Source organism: Spinacia oleracea, chromosome 1, assembly GCF_020520425.1.
Source record: "Spinacia oleracea cultivar Varoflay chromosome 1, BTI_SOV_V1, whole genome shotgun sequence".
Classification (NCBI taxonomy): domain Eukaryota; kingdom Viridiplantae; phylum Streptophyta; class Magnoliopsida; order Caryophyllales; family Amaranthaceae; genus Spinacia; species Spinacia oleracea.
The window spans coordinates 11,383,618-11,406,816 of record NC_079487.1 but is presented as its reverse complement, the minus strand read 5'-3'; the positions used below and the strand labels follow the sequence as shown (position 1 = coordinate 11,406,816).

Sequence of the window (23,199 nt, the reverse complement as noted above, 5' to 3'; positions counted from 1 at the left end):
TGCAGCAAGGGGATCCTCTCGGCCCTTTGCTTTTTTCTCTGGTTCTACATCCATTGGTGTGTCGAATAAGAGACTCATTTGATCTATCTCTTCAGGCTTGGTACTTGGACGATGGCACTATCGTTGGTGACACTTTGGTAGTTGGACAGGTCTTGGAGTTGATTTTGGAGGAGGGTCCTCATTTAGGTCTCCATGTTAATGTTGAGAAGACGGAGGTTTTCTGGCCTTCGGAGGACCCACGCCGTCGTCTAGAGGGTGTCTTTCCTACGGATATTGCTCGTCCTGCGCTTGATGTTAAGTTGCTTGGTGGTCCAGTCAGTTCGGATTCCTCTTTTTGTAAGGAGTTGGTTTCGCAGCGTGTGTCGAAGACTGTTGTGTTGATGGATGCTGTAGCCAAGCTTAATGATCCCCAGTGTGAGTTGTTGCTTCTTCGTGCGTGTACTGGAGTTTCTAAACTCTACTTTGCTATGCGCACTTGTCCGCCTCATCTTTTCGAAGCGGCCCAATTATCTTTTGATGTGGCTCTGCGGGCTTCTTTAGAGCGCATCGTGGCTGCTTCGGGACCTGGGTTCGGTGACTGGCAATGGCGCCTTTCCACCTTGCCTTATTCTTATGGAGGATTGGGTGTTTATTCAGCTGGTGATGTTCGGCATTATGCTTTTCTTGCATCCCGTTTGCAGTCTTCTGGTTTGCAGGATTCGCTTCTTCGGCTTTCAGGTGTTGATGGTCCGGGACCGGCCTTTGACGATGCTCTTGGTCTTTTCAATAGGACCGTGGAGACCGACCTTATGCGTAGCCCTAGTGAGATCGCTGCCCCCAGACTCATGAAGAAATTGGCAGACATATATTTCACGAAGGTTACTGCTGATGCGGAATCCGCCTACTCCTTATCTTCGCGTCTTGTTGCCCTATGGAAATCACAGCAGGGGGATCACTCCTCGGCTTGGTTGCGGGCAGTCCCCATCTCGAGGTTAGGCCAGACTATGAACGGTAAGACTTATCGTTCGGTTCTTTGCTATCGGTTGGGTATTCCGTTGTTCTCTTATTCGACGCCGTGTTCCGCTTGCTCTCGGGTTTTCGACGGGGACATTTATGGGGATCATGCCGTGTCTTGTGCTGGGATTGTGGGTATCAAACATCGGCATAATGTTGTTCGTGATACCCTTTTGGATATTTGCTATCGGTCGGGGATTTCTGCTCGCAAGGAGGTTGATGTTGGGCTGACTAGTGAGAGTGATGGAGCTCTTCGTCCTGCAGATATACTGCTTTACTCATGGGATGGCGGTCTGGATGTGTGTGTTGACTTGACTGGGTCTTCCCCTATGACGCAATCTGGGTTGTCAGGCTTCGTTCCGGGTCGGGTTGTGGCGGTTGCAGCGCAGCGGAAGCAGGATAAGTATGGGGCACGTTGTAGGGCTTTGGGTTACGGTTTCTTTCCTTTTTCCTTCTCTTCTTTTGGGGAATTAGAGAAAGGGGCTGTTTCTTTGCTGAAGTGGGTCCAGACGTACTCCAGGGCTCAAGACATTGGGGCACGGGCAGCTGCCCACATTTTCAGCAGGATCGGGTTCGCCATAGTTAGAGGAGTGGGGGCCCAGATTGTATCTCGGCTCCCCTCCAACTTCTTGTAGTTCATTTGATCTTTGTAGCTTGTTAACGTTTTATAATAATAATAATAATAATAATAATAATAATAATAATAATAATAATAATAATAATAATAATAATAATAATAATAATAATAATAATAATATTATTATTATTATCCATCCCATAATAGTTTTTACACTTTTCATTTTCATCCGTCCAAGATTAGTGTTTATACTTCAATTATATTTTAGGAAAGACCTCAAAATTATTTAAATACCTCTCTCTTTTCACTACCAAAAAGTAAGGGTCCCACACTCTTTCACATTAAATTAAAAAAATATATTTCACTATCTTTTACCACATATACTTTTCAATAAAATAATGCCCCAAAATCTCATTTCACATCTAAGTTTCTAATAAATTAATATTTGATAATCAAACAACAACTTATCTCCTTAAAATTTGTCATAATTTGGGACGGAGGGAGTAATAATAATAAATAATAATGATAATGATAATAATAATAATAATAATAATAATAATAATAATAATAATAATAATAATAAATAATAACAATAATAAATAAATAATCATAATAATTAATAAATAATAAATAATCATAATCATAATTTCCTGATATGAACTTATTTTATGGATCTGATCTGACCTGAAATTATTTTTTCAATCTGATCTAATAAGATTTGAAATAAGTAATAAGGTCATGAAACAAGGTAAAATAAACAGGACATTAGTAAAATCTTGGAGCATAATTTTGAAGGAAATAATGCCCTTGGTCCAAGTATGCATTCTATGTTAAGTCTAATAAATGCGGTTCAGTATTAATTAACAAGTTAATAATTCAGTGAGATCAAGTGAGCTGAATGCCTAGCTAGAGGCCGCTTCAGTTCAAGTGGAATTAATGATATTAATCCACAGCTTACTCTTGACTGAACCCGTAGGGTCACACAAATAGTACGTAAACGGATCAAGTATTTAATGGCATTAAATACTCCATCTATGAATATTCGGAACCGACGGATCTTGGTTTCAGTGGGAGCTAAGATCGTCACAGGCAAGAAATGAATACTCCGGAAACGATGATATTGCCGGAAACGGAAATATGGATCGTATCGGAAATATGAATATTATCCAAGTCGTAGATGTTGCCGGAAACGGAAACATGGTACGTATCGGAAAATATTATTGGAAATGGAAATATTACCAGAATCGGAAATATTGCCGGAAACGGAAATATTGTCAGAATCGGAAATATTACCGGAATCGGAAAATAATTCCGGAAACGGAAATATTAAATATTTGTTCGAAACGGAAATTAAATCCGGAATCGGAAATATTAAATATTGTTCGTATCGGAAATAAATTCCGGAACTGGAAATTTAATCGGAAGCGTATCGTACGAATTAGCATCGGACGAGGCTTGCCGGACGAAGGCCCAGCACGAAGCCGGGGCCAATCGCCCAGCAAGCATGCGCGCCACAAGCCCAGCCAAGGCAGCGCCCAGGCCTACCGCAAGGCAGGCCCAGCGCGCGCCAAGGGCCACGGATGCGTGGGCCGTGCTGCGCGGGCTGCTGCTCGCACGCGCATGGGCAGCCCTTGTGGCTGCCGTGTGTGTGTGAGTTTGTGCTCATGCGTGATTCCTGAATCTACAAGAGTCAGTGTATGATTAAATTTCTATTCCTAATTGGATAAATTAATTAAATAGAATTCATGTAGGATTCTAATTTCAATTAATTCGTATCCTACTAGGATTACGATTCCTTTTCCATAACTCTATAAATAAAGGCCTAGGGGTCATAATTTATACACAAGTTTCAAAGTATTCAAAAGTGAGTTTTTTGAGAGAAAATTAAAACACACATCTTGCTCATAAAGTGCCGAAATTTTCTAGTACCTTAAGGGCGATTCTAGTTGGTCAATCTTAAGGCGGATCCGGACGTGCTGTGGACTATCTACGGAGGGACGACACTTGGAGTCCTAAAAGACTTGTTCTTGTTCGGTTCGGGCGCAGCTAGGGAGGGCACGCAACAAAGAGTATGCATCTAAATTATGCTATATGATTATGTGTAAATAATATGTTGTCCTGGGTTAATGGTTGTTTCCGCATGATCTATGTAGTGTCATATGTATCATAACCTAACAAATTTTAGTTTTCTTAACTGTTAGAAATATACAAAGTTCTCATATATCATACGCACATTAATTATACGGGTGCATGTGCTAATTGTATCGCTATTTGACGTCCGCGTACGCAAAAAATGTCCCCATTTTGAACATGAAATGACACATTTACCCCATAAAAATATTACCCTCCCTTCATTTTTTTACCCATCTCTCACCCCTCCCCCACCGGCAAGCTGTTCCTTCTCCTCGCCAGTAACCATAAATTCCAACGATTTTTTTAACAATTTCGTTGGAAAACGTAAGTAAACTACCATTTCTTGTTGGAACATAAGTATACTACAAATTTTTCGCCGGAAAACGTTAGTAAAGAGAGGCGGAGCTGGAGCCACCACCTCTCTCATCACTTGAGCTGACAAAAACACCACCACTCATCACTTGATCTCACAAAGTGAACAACACCCCATCACTTTAGCTAGTGTCGGCAAATGGAACACTCTTCGTTACAGGAACGGTCGTCGGAGGTGAAAAAATGAAATAATTACTTTACCACCCAGCCGCATGCAATTTGCTTGGAACTCATTCGAAAAACTAAAACCTTCGAAAAGTCATAGTATTTTTCTGCCGAACCCAGAATTCTCAAATTCGAAGCCTAACTATGACTTTTCGAAGGTTTTAGTTTTTCGAATGCAAAATTTCGTAAATTTAAGATGTTAAATTAAATATTTGCGATTCCTGTTGATAAATCTTGAATTTTTGATTGACCTACTGCATATGTTTAACAAGTTTGAATGCCTAGTCTTGTTAATTATGCAATCTAATTTGTAATTATGATTAATTTGTTGAAAATTAGAATAATTTAGAATTAATTTGATTTTCATAATTAATTGTAATTTAATTAGAAACCTATGATTAAAAACCACCATAAAAATTGTAAATTTACGATAAATTTTAAATTTTTATGACCTAGACTTGAATCCATATCAATCGGAAATCAATTGGATAATAAATTTTCGATTTTTTCGCCCTAAAATTATGAAATTAATAATATTTATTAATTTGTCATTAATTTTAAATATAAATTTTAAATTTTTATGCGATTCGTTCAAATAACTTGCACGCACGAAGCAATGGACGCTTCGTGTTACCCTTAAGGGGTGTTGTATAATGCGGGCATGCGACGACGAGCAAGGGAGCTCGTCGCCCGTGCGGCACGAATGCAATGAGCAAGGGCGTAGTGCACGAGCACAAGGCAGCAGCCCTGCCTTGTGTCGTGTGCCACGAGCAATGAACGAATGGGCATGGGCGAAGGGCGAGCCAAGGCAGTCGCGTGTGGGCAGCAAGCGAGCTGCGCCACAACGCGCGCTGCCTCGCACAAGTGCGCGCAGCCTCGCGCGCAGCGAGCGCAAGCTCGCGTGCCACGAGCGCTGCGCCCAGCACTGCTCGCGCGCGCAGCGCGCGATGTCGCTCGCCCAGCGAGCGATGTCGCGCCCCAGCGAGCGATGGCTCGCGCGCGCAGCGCGCGATGTCGCTCGCCCAGCGAGCGATGTCGCGCCCCAGCGAGCGATGGCTCGCGCGCTCAGCGAGCGAGCCAGCGCGCCCAGCGAGCGATCTCGCGCGCGCGCACTGCGAGCGATAGCTCGCGTGCGATGGGGCGCTGTGCGGAGGCTTGCGATAGGACAGCAGCAGCTATGCGACGAGCGCATGGGCTGCGCGCACATGGCCAGCAATGGCTGTGTGCGTACGGCCCATGGGCGTGCAACGCGTAGGGTGTTTGCGTTACGATTAGATCGTTTTGAATGTTTAATTTGAAAATTTCAGTTCACGTAATTTTAATTAATTTTAAAATTAATAATTTGAATTAATTTCTTGGATTTTAATTTTGAATATTATAATTATAATAAATGGAATTTATTCTAATTATTTTACTAAAATTAAAATCATGAATTAATTTAAATGCGACTGAAATTGAATTAAATTTTTGGATTCAATTATAAATTTATATGAGCTTTAAATTTTAATTAAATTTGTATGTTTCCGGTTAGACTAGAAATACAATTTTATGTTTAAAATTAGTAAAGCATATGAATTTATTGGTTTGAGTGGGAGCGCTTTTTAGTCATAAACTCTTGATTAGGTCTACAAATCCTTAAGGTTAAAACAACTCGATTAGAATTAATAAGGACTGAATAATTGGTAGATTATTGGTGCCCTTGATTAATTGCTGCAAATGTTTACGTGATGCATAATGTGTTTTACTAACCAGCTATGTGGGCCATTCATGATAATGAATGGGTGAATGGTATATATTGTATATGTACTGTTTTGCAGGTTATGAAGTGACTAGTATGGCCCAAATAGGATAGAAAATATGGTCTGCGTACCATTAATTTGAATGTAATTGGTCTAAAGTACCAAAGTTATTTTTCAATTCAAATATGGTCTGCGTACCATCAAATAGTTGTAATTAGTTATAGCTTATCCTATTTGAAGAAAATGGTGCCTCCCACGGAGATTTTCAAGACAGACTTTGAAGTCAAAGCTTCAAGATGAAGTCGGGCCATACTAGATCACAAATATCTTATGCATGTTTTAAGTTATTTATTGTTTTAAATATGTCTTAAAATGCGTGAGATCAAAAGCTTGATTATGTTGCATGATTAAGGATTTTAGTTCACTTAAAATCTAACCAACATAGTAAGAGCCTTAAGTTCCAAACTTAAAAATTGAGTTAAAAGGTGCCATGCCAAAATATACACTTGCTTGGATATCCTTTACATCAATCTAGTAATAGTTTTCGCTCAGCGAGGTGTTACTTATTGGTCCTAAAGGGGCAAGGTACACAAATAATTGTGAGTACATGTTAGTTTTGGTGAAACTCAACGATATAAGTAAGGAGTCCTTTTATGTCGTGGCAAATTCGATAGGTTTACCTAATAAGTTCTTAGACGTACCTATCAACCAAGAGTAGTTTCTAGACTATTAGCAAAAGGCTTTTGCTTACCTAAGATGTTTTAGGATTAAGTCGACAAACTGTGCTTAGTTCTTCAATGATTTTAGGATCTTGGAATCATTTTATTCACACCTGCCGGAACAATAAAATCGAATAAAATGCTAATAACTTGTTTGAATTGCATGGTTGCTTTAATTTCAAGTTATTATTCATGATAAATGTTTAGACTTTGCATGCTTCAATGTATGTTTTAATTATTGTTTATAATTAAATATCTTGCACTGCAATAAATCCTTTTAGAAAGGTAACAGTAAATTTCCTCGATTGGTAGTGAATCCAAGAACGATTCACGGAAATGAGAGAAAGTGAGCAATTTAAAATGTACGTTTCTTATATCGACTTTTATGGTTGTTTTCGAGTATCAAAGTCGAATGGCAAACCGATTGGTGCTTGTGAATTCAAAATACAATGTGGTTTTGAGATCATAAAGCATTGAGTTTAAACGCTCAGCTTTACCAATGGTTAACAACCTAAAATCCTTTTTCCATTTAATTCTCGAATGAGTCTAGTTCCTAGACATTCGAATAGATCGATGCTTAGAGAACTTTAGAAGCTTCTGGTAAGATCATCTAGTTGAAACAGAATATTCAACATAAATTAAAATGGTAAAGAACCTTGTTGGTGACATTGGACATGTCTAACAAAGTATAAAAGTCAACACTAAAGAATTCAATTCTTAAGACTATAAGAAAGGGTACAAGAAATAGGAAAACGAGGAACAAATGAAAGGAATTTACGATTCCGTTTCTACCTATAAATTTATGTTTAAAGAGAAGTGACCTAGCAATCAAACTTCCTTGGTATCATATACCGCTTGAGGTTCTTACTTCGGTAATAACTCAAACAATGGAAGCTAGGATACACTAATGACCTACAAGTGGGAAATGAAGCATGGCAATGCTACATTAGTTGTAGGGTCATCTAGTTTGTTTTAAGTCCTTTCAAAGGCTGGAACTTAATGGCTATTTTGTTCCATAATCAGCATACCTAAATTTCTGCTTCAAACACAGAAAGACTCACATTCAGAAGAACAAAAACAATGCTTGTTTGTTTGTTTATTTGAATGAAATGGTCAATTACTGGTTGAGTCAATATGCTTGATTAAAACAAACAACTCTTTAAAGAACTTTACTAGGTTCAAATCAAACCCTTGATTTGAGTTTCATTAAATCTTTGGCATTGTTGCTTAGACCATATCAACAAGTTAACATTCATAAGCTCTATTTTGATGGACTTTTGAAAGTTGGTTGATTTCTAGATCAACTTAAGACAAGCTAGTCTTACTTGTTGAAAGTAACAAAGAATATGAACTATTGTTAGAACGCCTAGACGATAGAGTTCAAAGCTAAAGAAAGGTTTTATGACTTTATTATTTCACATGGATTTGAGTGAATATAGGTTTATTTACTCAAATGTGATATAAGTTGAATCTGTTTGGCTAGTTCAAAGATTCAGAAGTATAAAATCCACTCGGCAAGAAATCATAAAGATCTAGGTTAGATCATGTTGATGATTACTTGAGACCAAATATGATCATCAATGATTGTGTGTTGTAATTTCACAATCTAGCTCCATAAGATATGGCATATCTACGTTGGAATGATCGAAGTCAATTAGTACTTGATTCGATCAATGATGAATCATAAAGACTTTTCCTATAATTTCTAAAACAAAATGCTCAACTACCACCAAACTAAACCAAATTCGTCAAAGCTATTGAAAAGTAGTTTCAGGATATCTTTTCAATTATATATATCTAAAGAGTTGCTAAACTCAGTGGGAGCTTAGTGTTTGTTATTCAACAAACTAAGGCCCAAGTCTAGATATATGTTTCATTGTGATTTATTCAAATGAGACACAAGGGTATTGTTTCTACCACGAATTTTTGAGAACATAATGTTTGTTTGCTCGAAATAATGTCCTTTTGGAGATTCGTTTCCAAAATGACAAGTGGGAGAAAATAGACCTCGAAAATCTTCGAGGCGAACAACAAACATAAACGGACATTCCGGAGGCTTTTCGAAGTGCTTCAGAAAATCCGAACTTATTCTGTAAGGACTTTACAAGTGGCTTTAAAGAATAAACATCTCTTAGAAGACTTTACAAGTGCTTCAAGGAGAACAGAATATTCAAAGGACTTTCAAGTGGCTATTGATATTCTATTGTTTGATGTTCTATACCCTAGTAGGCATAGAGTTCAAGTCACTGGAACTATGAGATTCTTCTATTAGATAGTGAAGAAACATGGAGTTCAGGTCATTGAAGCTATGCGATTCTTCCATTAGATAGTGAAGAAACCTACAACTTGCAGTCAAACTATTATCATGTAGATTAATGAGTTTGTGACTTGTAAGAAAGCTATGACGAAACCCAGATTCCCTAAAATGGTTAGAGGCCATATATAGACTCAAATGTTTTAAATGGTTAGAGGCCATAAAACATACTCAATGTTTTGATGACAAAATTGAAATTTTGTTGATTTGCAAGAATAGTTTCACACCTATTGGTTGCAAGTTTGTTTTAAGGATAAAAACCATCAAACATGGAATTGTGTTCACACACAAAGCTAGATTAGTTGCTAAAGGTTACAAGCAAATTCATGGATTGTGTTGAAACCTCATGCAAAATCGTAATGCTTAAGTCTATAATTCAAGCAATGATTGCATATTGGTACATATGGCAATTGGATGACAAAACGTATTCCTCAATCAAATGATGGAATACAATATGTACATGGTATGTCATAGAGTTTGTGGATCCAAATAAATGCTTGAAAAGGAAAGCTAGCTTATAAAATCTAAGTACAGATTTAAGCAAGCAATTGGGAATTGGAACTGTATTTTAGTGAAACTAATAAGTATTTTAGTTTCATAAAATATACATGATTCTTATAGATATATAAGAAGTTTAGTGGGAGTACTTAAAACTTAATTGGTCCTATGTGTATCACACACATATCTCTCTATTGTGAAATAACATTCAAATGCTAATGACTTAGATTTGAAATTATTCATCAATAATGGACCATGGCGAAACTTAGTACATACTGGGTATTAAGATCTATTTACAAAGATCTTATGATATTATTTTGGATTAAGTAATGGCATTTACTAAATCAAACACGAAAGTCTCCATTGGAGATATTCGACCCATGTGAATAAATCTAAGTAAAGAATGTTTGAACTATGTATAAGCATTTACTAAGTTAAACATCAAAGAGTCTAAATGAGATTCTTAACCTATATTTAGCTGGATTCAGTATCTGCTGAAATTGAATAAGCTAAAGTTACATGAATAGAATTCAATTGGGAATTATTCTGCAAAAGAATTTATCATGTATGATATAATATGAGGATCGCCAAAAACGTATCGTATGACTTTAGCCATGACGAACATATACCAATCTCTATTGATCTAAGTGAAGATCAACTAGATTGAGATCAAGAATACTTATGGTACTTGAAAAGGTACATAGGAATAGTTCTTGATTCAAGGAAATAAAGATATGCTAAATATTGATGCTACACGCAGAAACACTGGCAAAGGATCAAGCAAGACCCCTTTGGAGTTAACCATTGACAAGGACGAGCTATAGAGCATCGTGTTTTGAAATGGCAACATGGGTTGGAGACCATGAGTTGTTGCGTGGGAAATTAAAATAATGATTTCTATGTTCTAAGATATAGTTGAGAGTATTCCACATATCTGTGAACTGCTTGGATAAGTAATTCCAAACAAAGCATCACTAGCAACCTATAAAGTTGAAGTAAAAGTAATTATTGCCTAAGAAGCAATAAAACAGGGTTGTTTAAAGTTCTTCACTGAACTTGGGTAGATCACCTATCTGCTGGCTTGATGATTCTTCATTGAAAAATGCGTAGAACCACTCTTGAAGCAAGAAAAACGTCTGCTAACTTGATGGTTCTTCATTGCAAAATGAGTAAAACCACCATCGAAGTAAGAAAGACTAGATCACATAATAAACAAACTCGAAAAGATCTTATCATCATATCTCGAAGAACATTCGATGAAAAGGATATTAAGATTGGCAAAGCATGATAACTAAACCTATGCAACAAGTGAGAAGCAACACTCACATTGTAGCACTGGAAATCAAGCATAGCTTTGAATTCCATGAACTGTTTTAGAAGATGGGTTTGAGGCCCATGCTTGTAAAACATTGGGGTTGAACATTTATCATATATGAAATGTATTTTCATATTCCATTTAATCTTGGTTTAGTATTAAATGATGAGTCCCTTCAATTTGACGATATATTCAAGATAGACTGTCAGGACCAGTCCTGTGACTAAGAAATGTCTATCAAGTGAACTTGAATGTCAAAGATTGAAAATGGTCCCTAATCGGAGTTTTCTATAAAATTGGACGCATAGAAAACGTTAGACGATTAGAATGCAAGATGACTAGTAGTTCTGTTTCTTGAACTATGTGGACATGGCAATGTCATAATCATTTGCATAGATACTTACTTTGGGAAGACTAGTATCGGACAAGACCTATGAAACTTTACTGTAAGAGATGAAAGTCTGTCATAAGTAAATTTCATTAAATTATTAGACACTAAATCCTCAATACCTGAGTGATTTGAGATTACTTGTTTGAGAACTGGTTGCTTTGACGTTGACCAACCGTCGCACCGTAAAAGGAGGCTATAAAGGCAACGCTCAGGTAATCACCTATCAAACGAAGTCTAATCTCAAGATCGCAAGATTGGGATTGTCCTCCCATAAATCGGGAAGAGATGCTTAAAAGTTGTACAAGGCCACTCGGAGAGCTAGAAACTGTGAAATGCATGGCCGTGCTCGGATGAATCATAGGCTATGATTATCTGTTTATTTGATCAGTTGAACTCTGAAACCGAGGAACACCTCTGGACATAATAAGGATGACAACTCTTACCTTATGTTCAAGAGCAAGCATCGAGCGACAAAGGAATTAGGAAATGCACACTTGTCCCTAAGGACAAGTGGGAGACTGAAGGAAATAATGCCCTTGGTCCAAGTATGCATTCTATGTTAAGTCTAATAAATGCGGTTCAGTATTAATTAACAAGTTAATAATTCAGTGAGATCAAGTGAGCTGAATGCCTAGCTAGAGGCCGCTTCAGTTCAAGTGGAATTAATGATATTAATCCACAGATTACTCTTGACTGAACCCGTAGGGTCACACAAATAGTACGTAAACGGATCAAGTATTTAATGGCATTAAATACTCCATCTATGAATATTCGGAATCGACGGATCTTGGTTTCAGTGGGAGCTAAGATCGTCACAGGCAAGAAATGAATACTCCGGAAACGATGATATTGCCGGAAACGGAAATATGGATCGTATCGGAAATATGAATATTATCCAAGTCGTAGATGTTGCCGGAAACGGAAACATGGTACGTATCGGAAAATATTATTGGAAATGGAAATATTACCAGAATCGGAAATATTGCCGGAAACGGAAATATTGTCAGAATCGGAAATATTACCGGAATCGGAAAATAATTCCGGAAACGGAAATATTAAATATTTGTTCGAAACGGAAATTAAATCCGGAATCGGAAATATTAAATATTGTTCGTATCGGAAATAAATTCCGGAACTGGAAATTTAATCGGAAGCGTATCGTACGAATTAGCATCGGACGAGGCTTGCCGGACGAAGGCCCAGCACGAAGCCGGGGCCAATCGCCCAGCAAGCATGCGCGCCACAAGCCCAGCCAAGGCAGCGCCCAGGCCTACCGCAAGGCAGGCCCAGCGCGCGCCAAGGGCCACGGATGCGTGGGCCGTGCTGCGCGGGCTGCTGCTCGCACGCGCATGGGCAGCCCTTGTGGCTGCCGTGTGTGTGTGAGTTTGTGCTCATGCGTGATTCCTGAATCTACAAGAGTCAGTGTATGATTAAATTTCTATTCCTAATTGGATAAATTAATTAAATAGAATTCATGTAGGATTCTAATTTCAATTAATTCGTATCCTACTAGGATTACGATTCCTTTTCCATAACTCTATAAATAAAGGCCTAGGGGTCATAATTTATACACAAGTTTCAAAGTATTCAAAAGTGAGTTTTTTGAGAGAAAATTAAAACACACATCTTGCTCATAAAGTGCCGAAATTTTCTAGTACCTTAAGGGCGATTCTAGTTGGTCAATCTTAAGGCGGATCCGGACGTGCTGTGGACTATCTACGGAGGGACGACACTTGGAGTCCTAAAAGACTTGTTCTTGTTCGGTTCGGGCGCAGCTAGGGAGGGCACGCAACAAAGAGTATGCATCTAAATTATGCTATATGATTATGTGTAAATAATATGTTGTCCTGGGTTAATGGTTGTTTCCGCATGATCTATGTAGTGTCATATGTATCATAACCTAACAAATTTTAGTTTTCTTAACTGTTAGAAATATACAAAGTTCTCATATATCATACGCACATTAATTATACGGGTGCATGTGCTAATTGTATCGCTATTTGACGTCCGCGTACGCAAAAAATATCCCCATTTTGAACATGAAATGACACATTTACCCCATAAAAATATTACCCTCCCTTCATTTTTTTACCCATCTCTCACCCCTCCCCCACCGGCAAGCTGTTCCTTCTCCTCGCCAGTAACCATAAATTCCAACGATTTTTTTAACAATTTCGTTGGAAAACGTAAGTAAACTACCATTTCTTGTTGGAACATAAGTATACTACAAATTTTTCGCCGGAAAACGTTAGTAAAGAGAGGCGGAGCTGGAGCCACCACCTCTCTCATCACTTGAGCTGACAAAAACACCACCACTCATCACTTGATCTCACAAAGTGAACAACACCCCATCACTTTAGCTAGTGTCGGCAAATGGAACACTCTTCGTTACAGGAACGGTCGTCGGAGGTGAAAAAATGAAATAATTACTTTACCACCCAGCCGCATGCAATTTGCTTGGAACTCATGGCTTTCGCGCACAGAAATTGCTTGGCAGCAATAGCTATTGTGCAGATCTAGCGCTTGGAAGCCATGACAACCAAGCATGAAATTTGCTTGGAAGCCATGGCTACCGCGTAGATCTAATATTTGGAAGCCATGACAACCAAGCACGAAATTCACTTGGTAGCCATGGCAACCATTTGGCATTGTCGCACTACCTATAGCTACTCTCTCCGTCCCATTTTTTTTTTCTTTACGCTTGGTATCATACACGCGATTTAACAAATAATTAATGTGGATAAAAATTCTCTTTTTGTTTAACTTAAACAATGCACTTATATTTATTAATAATATTTTCACTTTTATCAAAGAATTTACAATGGAAAATGATAAAGATTAATATTCCAATGGAAAAGTGTGATAGATTTAAAGATTAAAATGTCCCAATGAATATGATTGGTTGAAAAATCAATAATCATTTGACACAATTTTGATAGAATATTACAGACTTTTATGCTACAATATAAAAATGAGAGATTCTAATTGTTAAGGTTAAAATGGGACACTTAAAACGAAAAGCGTAAAGAATAAATCTGTACGGAAGAAGTATAACGGATTAAAAGTCAAACAACTTTGTTTAATGTCCCAAAAAACTCCTCAAACCCTCAAATGCGAATTCTTGTAGTAGTTTAATTTCTAGAATGAGAAACAAAGATTTAGCAAGAAATGGAAACTCATGATCGCTCTAATGGCATGTACCCCACCACCAGCCGTCGCAGGTTAAGCCACGGCAACACGGCCAATACCCCGTGAAAAAGCCACAACTCTTTCCAACTCCAGGGCACCATGAGCAAGTGCTATAGAGCAAACTCCAAACACATTCGGAATTTGGGCAACAATCTTCATCCTTCTTGCAAAAATCACGAACACCTTTGCACCCGAGTCCTTCCTCTGTTGGGGTTGAGTCCGATTCAAGCATGATATTCGAGATCGGAAATTTGTCAACAAATTCATCTGCCGCCGAAGCAGTGATGAAAACTATTACAAGGATAGCAATAATAGTAAGCAAAACATCAGCCTCAACATATTTCTTGGACTTCATTTTTGTTACTATGGTATTTTTGGCCAGTTTTGGTGCTCCATAGATGAAAACCCATTTATAATAATTCACTTCGATTAATGAAGTCAATGTCCAAGGTAATTTAATGACATCTTTTAATTAGTAGTAATTAATAATGGATCTAATATACATAATTTTTAAGGTGTCTAAGATTGGATCAGATGGAGTATTATATGTTTGAGTACTTTGACCTTCACTATAAAGTCATTAATAATAGTTACAAACTATTTAATTTAAGTGTTGAACATATATTCGTGTTCACCATGACGAGGCCATCCACCAATACACCAATGCGGAATATTTTTTTGTCTTTTTGTTTGCAAATGAACCAAAAGGTCAAGTGTCACATTGCAATTTTGTCTTTTCTTATGTTAAATACGGGCCTGGGCCGCACCCGCCACCAAGAGAGAGAGTCCATTTAACAAGTCCAAAGGAGGTTTCACCTTAAATTCATATGACAATAAGGGTAGTAGCCCCTTGGCCTTATTAAGTGATTAGCTCTCTCATCTTTTATCAATATGGGACTGTCACACGTGATGTTTCATGGATCAAATCTTAACATGTTAGAAAACTTAGAACCTAGCAAGGTCGCAATTTGATTAGCTTGTTGAGAAATGGGAATGGACTTTCAACATAATACTTCGTGTCAAGCAACACTCTTCGAAAATTGATTTAGGCTATGTTTTGCAAAATTAATTGAAACGAGACTGAAACTGATAAGATAGTAACTGAAATAGATAAGGTACTGAAACTGATAAGTTAGCTGATTAGATAAATTGTTTGGTAAAACTGATTATTTAAGATTTTGATTGTTAATTAACATTTATACTCCATATATTCTATATACTTCTATGTCAACATTACTTTTTTTAAGTCATTGATCTTGTCACATAGGATGGGCTATTAAACACTAGTATTTTATGCACGCGATGCGTGCGTGAATTTTAGAAATTTTATTGTGCTTAGTATTTCATGCACGTGATGCGTGCGGAATTTTATAATCATTTGTGGGATTAAATTTAAATGCTAACGTTTCCAATCATTTGTTCTAATTTTTCTCTTTTCAATATTCTTTTTTAAAAATCAGTAACAAACTAGAAAATTAAAATGATAGTGTGTATCCTTTCATGTTAGAGAACTTGGATAACCCAAATTACTTTCAAGAGAGAGATATTCTTGCTCCAACAAATGAATGTGTGCATGTGGTTAATGAGCATTTACTGTCCATGATTCCAGGCGAGGAAAAAATATATCTTATCTCAAATAGTATTTGCGCATCAGATAGAAATATAAGAGGCAATCAAGAGTTATATACAACAGATTTTTTGAACAGCATCAAAAGTTCTGGTCTGCCAAATCATACCCTAAAACTGAAGGTTGGTGTCCCAGTTATGCTACTTAGGAATATAGACCAACCTAATGGTCTATGCAATGGCACAAGATTAGTAATTACTCAGTTGGGTAGCCACATAATCGAGGCTAAAATTATATCGGGAAACAACATTGGTATGAAAGTGTTTGTTCCTCGCCTGCTCTTAACCCCATCGGACATAAAATTGCCTTTCAAGTTTTAACGAAGACAATATCCATTGGTTGTTTGTTTTGCTATGACGATTAACAAAAGTCAAGGGCAGTCTCTCACACACATTGGTCTATATCTTCCAAGGCCAGTATTTAGCCATGGCCAACTTTACGTCGTCGCAATCTCAAGAGTTATAAGGAAAAGTGGATTGAAGGTGTTGATTTGTGATAAGGATGGCCAGACATATAATACTACCCAAAATGTAGTATACAAAGAAGTGTTCAAGAATTTAGCGTAATGAGGTAATTTCAACTAATTCTTATACTAAAATAACTACATATTTTTAGATACACAGTTTTAATGGAATATACTCTGTCCTAATGGATTTCCCTCTGATTTCTGCTTCTCCCGGTGCTCCAGTTCCAGATCCAGATCCAGGTACTGTAGGTCATTATCCTTTCTTTTCTGGTTTCATGAAACCTCACTACCAAATCAAATAAGCTGAAATATCTTTGTTTCAAGTTTCTGTCCTTGGCTAATATATTAGTGACTAATTAATTTGATAAATGTTAATTGATACTCCGTCCTCCTAATTGCAGATATATTATAAGACAAGAAAATTCAGGAGGCAAAGTGGACACTTATAGTAATTCTTTGTGTACCTTCAATTGTTTTTCTATCTTTATTATGCTTTATGTTTTAGTTGAAACACAGTAACTGCAACTCACATGATTGATAGCGTACCTTAATTAATTTCAGTTGATCTTTTTCACGATTAAACTGTAAGATTAATGCATGCATGCTCAAACTTAAATCAGATTGGTCTCTAGATTGAATAATAAAATCAGATAACTTACAGAAATATGTGAAGAACCCCCGTTATTGATGTACCCTAGACACAAAGATCGTTTAACACGTCTTGCATTCATTTTAACAGAAGCTACTCATGCAAATGCAGTACAACGTAACCAGAGTGCCAGACACCCAAAGTTGAACAAATGTTCAAAAACCAATTTCGACACCAAGCATTTGTAAGTGAATTTGCAAGAAGGACACAAAATGCAGCTCAATACGTTCACATCTATTGAAGAAAAATCTTACCACATTCATTGCATAGCTATCCAAGAATTCGAATGCTGACAAGACCAAGTTTCCTTCTGGCTTCAATTAAAAGTTTCTGTATACAATAAATAGGCAGAATTAAATGGTTTAATTTAAATACTTGTTAAACATCCATGCCAACTGCAACAGTAAACAAGCTGATGAGCTTAAACTTAGAAGCATCAGTAACACGCTAGATTAGGATGCGAGATCAAATGAATTACTGCATCAAATACGTACCTTATCAAAACTCTATTGCTATATAGGCATAGGAAGATGAATAACCACCTTGGAGATCTCGCGCTACCTAAAAGTTAAATGAATGACAACAAACATTCAAACAAGCTACACCTCAATTTTTAGATAGAGAAAATACTCTATGTCATTAAACATATTCTTGAGCAGGATGCAATTTTCTATAAGCTACGTTGATACCAGACACTCACATAGTTGAAGAATCAAATGAACTATGTTATGAGAGTCGGGTTCTACAACCGTATTTTCCCGACCAATACCAACTTATTCAGGTATTGGTTGTGAGAGAAAACACGATTTACACATAAGGCCATGCTAGAGTTCCACTCACAGTGGAATGTATGGAGTCGATCAAACTTGAGGCTTGGGCAACTGAAAATAGCATCCAAGTCATTTTCAGTTGACACAACCACCTTCAGCTTCTCCAAAGTCATGCTCAGTTTTGGCATCTCTCTTGAGAACCAATCACCCCCTACACATTTTACACCCCAGAGTATTGACACTCAAGCTTCACTACAGTCCACTTTAATTAATTTCTCATGCTAAACAAACTATTAATTTAAACCCCTAGACCAACATGACGTAATTTGAGTCACAAACTTGGGTACTAGGCTAACGATACAGATAATCATGCTATACATGAATCGAGGTTAATTAGCAATTACTTTCAGGAAAATCAGAAAATACGAAAAGCTGATATTAGAATCAACAACAACAACACATTTTCATCAGAATGACCTTCCAAGGTACTTGCAGGGTTATATTATCAGTTACCTGCACATAATCATCATAATCAACAACAGGGAAGCCATGACTATTCGGCCAACTCTTCCTCACCCGATCAGCCACCTCCGCCATTTACCAGCGGCGTCTTCCCAATCACCTCGCCCACCCCCACCGCCGCTGGTGTCACCACCGCTGTTTTAATCGAAACAATTGACATGACCCGATTCTTTCAATAAGATGACCGATAACCATTGGTGTCACCACCTTTGTATTAGGAACAAATTTGAATGCCATAAAAGTCGAAATCAAGTGGGAATTGATCCAAATGAAATAAAACAATTAATAAGACTATTCTATCAATATATTTTCAAAGATCCAGAATATATTCATGAACTTTTTTCGATCAAACTATTTTCAAAAACATTCGTTCATTTCAATTCTCAAAATTGTTTTTTCAACCAAAATTGTATTATACTAACCTGGAAGACATTAGGAGGAAGAGCGACGCATATGGTGAACGATTTCTACGCAATACACTAAATCAACTTCAAAATTTGGAAAGTGTGAAAGATTTATTTGGAGTTTTTTATTGGATTACCAAAACAGTTTTGTAAAATCTTGATCAAAATTTTGGAAGGTGCGAAAGAAATCTTGCAAACCTACAAATTTAGGCCTAATTTACTTTGTCTTTTGGTTTGGCTTCAAACGATCTGGGTTTTTTTTTTGGCATGGGTTTTAGGCGGCGGAATAGAGGAGAAAATTGCTTTCTCAAGGTTCAAGAATATTGTCTTAGTAAATTACGAGATTATAATATTGTCTTAATATTATAAGTGCAACGTGCTTTTACAAAAAAAAAATTGTGTTTTTCCTTTGCCAAACTGTATATCCATGTTTAGTATAAAAATTAAAATTGTTTCTTATTCATGTATATATTCATATTAATTTTTTTTGGTGTTTTGTTAAAAAAAAAAGTGGGGAGGGCAGACAGACAGAGGACTGCACCCCGTATATATTCATATTATTAGTAGATAGATTGTTCACTTATGCACCGTAAGAACAATGGAAAATAATAATTATATCGTAAGAACAATGGAAATTAATAATAATACGAAGTATTTGAAAAACGGAATATTATTGGTACATAATAGATGGATACGAATTATTTAAAAAATATATATTTATAACATATCAATAATTTTGAATAACCGTGCATGGTACGAGTCCTATACTAGTAACTTTTATTTTTTTTGTTTGCAAATGAACCAAAAGGTCAAGTGTCACATTGCAATATTTTTTGTTTTATTTTGTCTTTTGTTAGAAACTAGCAAGGTCGCAATTTGATTAGCTTGTTGAGAAATGAGAATGGACTTTCAACATAATACTTCGTGTCAAGCAACACTCTTCGAAAATTGATTTAGGCTATGTTTTGCAAAATTAATTGAAACGAGACTGAAACTGATAAGATAGCAACTGAAATAGATAAGGTACTGAAACTGATAAGTTAGCTGATTAGATAAATTGTTTGGTAAAACTGATTATTTAAGATATTGATTGTTAGTTAACATTTATACTCCATATATTTTATATACTTCTATGTCAACATTACTTTTTTTAAGTCATTGATCTTGTCACATAGGATGGGCTATTAAACACTAGTATTTTATGCACGCGATGCGTGCGTGAATTTTAGAAATTTTATTGTGCCTAGTATTTCATGCACGTGATTCGCGCGGAATTTTACAATCATTTGTGGGATTAAATTTAAACGCTAATGTTTCCAATAATTTGTTCCAATTTTTCTCTTTTCAATATTCTTTTTTAAAAATCAGTAACAAACTCAAAAATTAAAAACCACGCCCTGTACGAAGTATATTGGAGAGTGAATAATGTAATTTATTCACTAATTAATTTTTTTCTTTTTAAAATTCTATTTTTAAATTTTTATTTTTATTTATTTAGATTAAAACATCTCTATTAGCCAACCACACGCAGGCCGCAGCCTGAAGGAAATAATGCCCTTGGTCCAAGTATGCATTCTATGTTAAGTCTAATAAATGCGGTTCAGTATTAATTAACAAGTTAATAATTCAGTGAGATCAAGTGAGCTGAATGCCTAGCTAGAGGCCGCTTCAGTTCAAGTGGAATTAATGATATTAATCCACAGCTTACTCTTGACTGAACCCGTAGGGTCACACAAATAGTACGTAAACGGATCAAGTATTTAATGGCATTAAATACTCCATCTATGAATATTCGGAACCGACGGATCTTGGTTTCAGTGGGAGCTAAGATCGTCACAGGCAAGAAATGAATACTCCAGAAACGATGATATTGCCGGAAACGGAAATATGGATCGTATCGGAAATACGAATATTATCCAAGTCGTAGATGTTGCCGGAAACGGAAACATGGTACGTATCGGAAAATATTATTGGAAATGGAAATATTACCAGAATCGGAAATATTACCGGAAACGGAAATATTGTCAGAATCGGAAATATTGCCGGAATCGGAAAATAATTCCGGAAACGGAAATATTAAATATTTGTTCGAAACGGAAATTAATTCCGGAATCGGAAATGTTAAATATTGTTCGTATCGGAAATAGATTCCGGAAATGGAAATTTAATCGGAAGCGTATCGTACGAATTAGCATCGGACGAGGCTTGCCGGACGAAGGCCCAGCACAAAGCCGGGGCCATCGCCCAGCAAGCATGCGCGCCACAAGCCCAGCCAAGGCAGCGGCCAGGCCTACCGCAAGGCAGGCCCAGCGCGCGCCAAGGGCCACGGCTGCGTGGGCCGTGCTGCGCGGGCTGCTGCTCGCACGCGCATGGGCAGCCCTTGTGGCTGCCGTGTGTGTGTGAGTTTGTGCTCATGCGTGATTCCTGAATCTACAAGAGTCAGTGTATGATTAAATTTCTATTCCTAATTGGATAAATTAATTAAATAGAATTCATGTAGAATTCTAATTCCAATTAATTCGCATCCTACTAGGATTACGATTCCTTTTCCATAACTCTATAAATAAAGGCCTAGGGGTCATAATTTATACACAAGTTTCAAAGTATTCAAAAGTGAGTTTTTGAGAGAAAATTAAAACACACACCTTGCTCAAAAGTGCCGAAATTTTCTAGTACCTTAAGGGCGATTCTAGTTGGTCAATCTTAAGGCGGATCCGGACGTGCTGTGGACTATCTACGGAGGGACGACACTTGGAGTCCTAAAAGACTTGTTCTTGTTCGGTTCGGGCGCAGCTAGGGAGGGCACGCAACAAAGAGTATGCATCTAAATTATGCTATATGATTATGTGTAAATAATATGTTGTCCTGGGTTAATGGTTGTTTCCGCATGATCTATGTAATGTCATATGTATCATAACCTAACACAGCCCAAATATATAATCCGGCCCAGTCTCTTTCGTTTGATTTCGTTTAAAACTAAGGAGTAACAGGTTTCTTCTAAACCTATTTCAATTTGTTCTATCCGCCTCTCTCCTCTCTCTCCTAACCCTATTTGGTTTTGTTTCTGATCTCTCTCCTTTCTCTCTCCTAATTTGTCGCTTTCCTTCCACTACTAGAATTTATGCTTTTAACGACCAATAAATAACGACGTGAACAGAAAATTATCGTTAATATAGCCAAAATATTTTTCCTGTTACGCGCGGGTCATCTCGAATTTCTAAACATTTAAACAAAAAAAATTGGGCGGATATTTTTCATCTTTGTCCGTCGTTAATGTCTGGACTTCAAAGCACTTATAAAATTCTACTAAATCCTCTCCAAAACCTAAGATTGAAAAGATGAAACCCTCAAAAAGTTCAACTGGAGGCCATGGCTGGAGTCCATTTAGAAGTACAAACCAGGTATTTCACTCTTCTTGTCTCTCTCGTTAATTTTCTCTCTCAATGTAGTCGAATTCTTAAAAAGTTGATTGCCAATTTCTGTAATTTATTCCATTCAATGTGGATTATCAAGTTTTGTACAATTTGATTTATAAATGATGAAAAATGCTTTGTGAACTTTTGACGATCTCCAGTTGATTTAACGATTTATTGATTGAGGGAGACTGGATTAATTTCATTAATCCATTCGAATATAAAACTATAACTGAAGTGCTATGATTAAGGGAATGTTTCTGGAACCTTAGAAAATCATTGATTTGGAATTCAACCCCTTGTTCATCAATTTTAGAATTTCGCTGCGATTGTATCTTTTTTCCAGCGGAAAATTTCTCGATTACATATTCTACCATTGACCATAAATTCCAGGAGCGTCCCTCTGATGATCAACAGCGTATCCTTCTCTCCCTTTTTCTTGGTTGTTTATTTTACTGTTTTTTATTTGATCAATATTTTACAATTTAGATGAGTCATTAATTCTTCTTAATCAATTAACAGGGTGATTATAATGGTGATTGAATGGTTTGTTATGGTCTATTGCAAGTTTGTGGTCCTCTGTAGCAAATTATCACTCCCTCGGTTTGGAAATAATTGTCACATTGTGTAAATAACTTATCACTATGAATATGGGAAATTATTTCTAGATAATTCTTTGTTATAGTTAGATCATTCTTGTACTCCAGTTGGGTAGTTTTGGGGAAGCCAGTCACGTGTTGGTATGCTGTATTGAGTATTCCATTGTATGTTAGGAAAGGTAACATTTTTGTTTGTACATCCTAGAGTAGTATATACATGACCATTATTTTTGGATGGAGGGAGTGATAGAAATATGTGAGGTTTTAATCTTTTAGGCAAGTGAGCCTTGTGTGGAACCTGTTTTCATAATTTGAATTATACATAGCTTTTGAGATATGATTGG

General features: G+C 36.9%; 1 pseudogene; it reads left to right on the top strand.

Moving 5' to 3' along the window:
• Positions 1–16,586, top strand: part of LOC130462763 (uncharacterized) — a 68,195-nt pseudogene extending 51,609 nt beyond the window's left edge.
• The last annotated feature ends 6,613 nt before the right edge of the window (positions 16,587–23,199 follow it).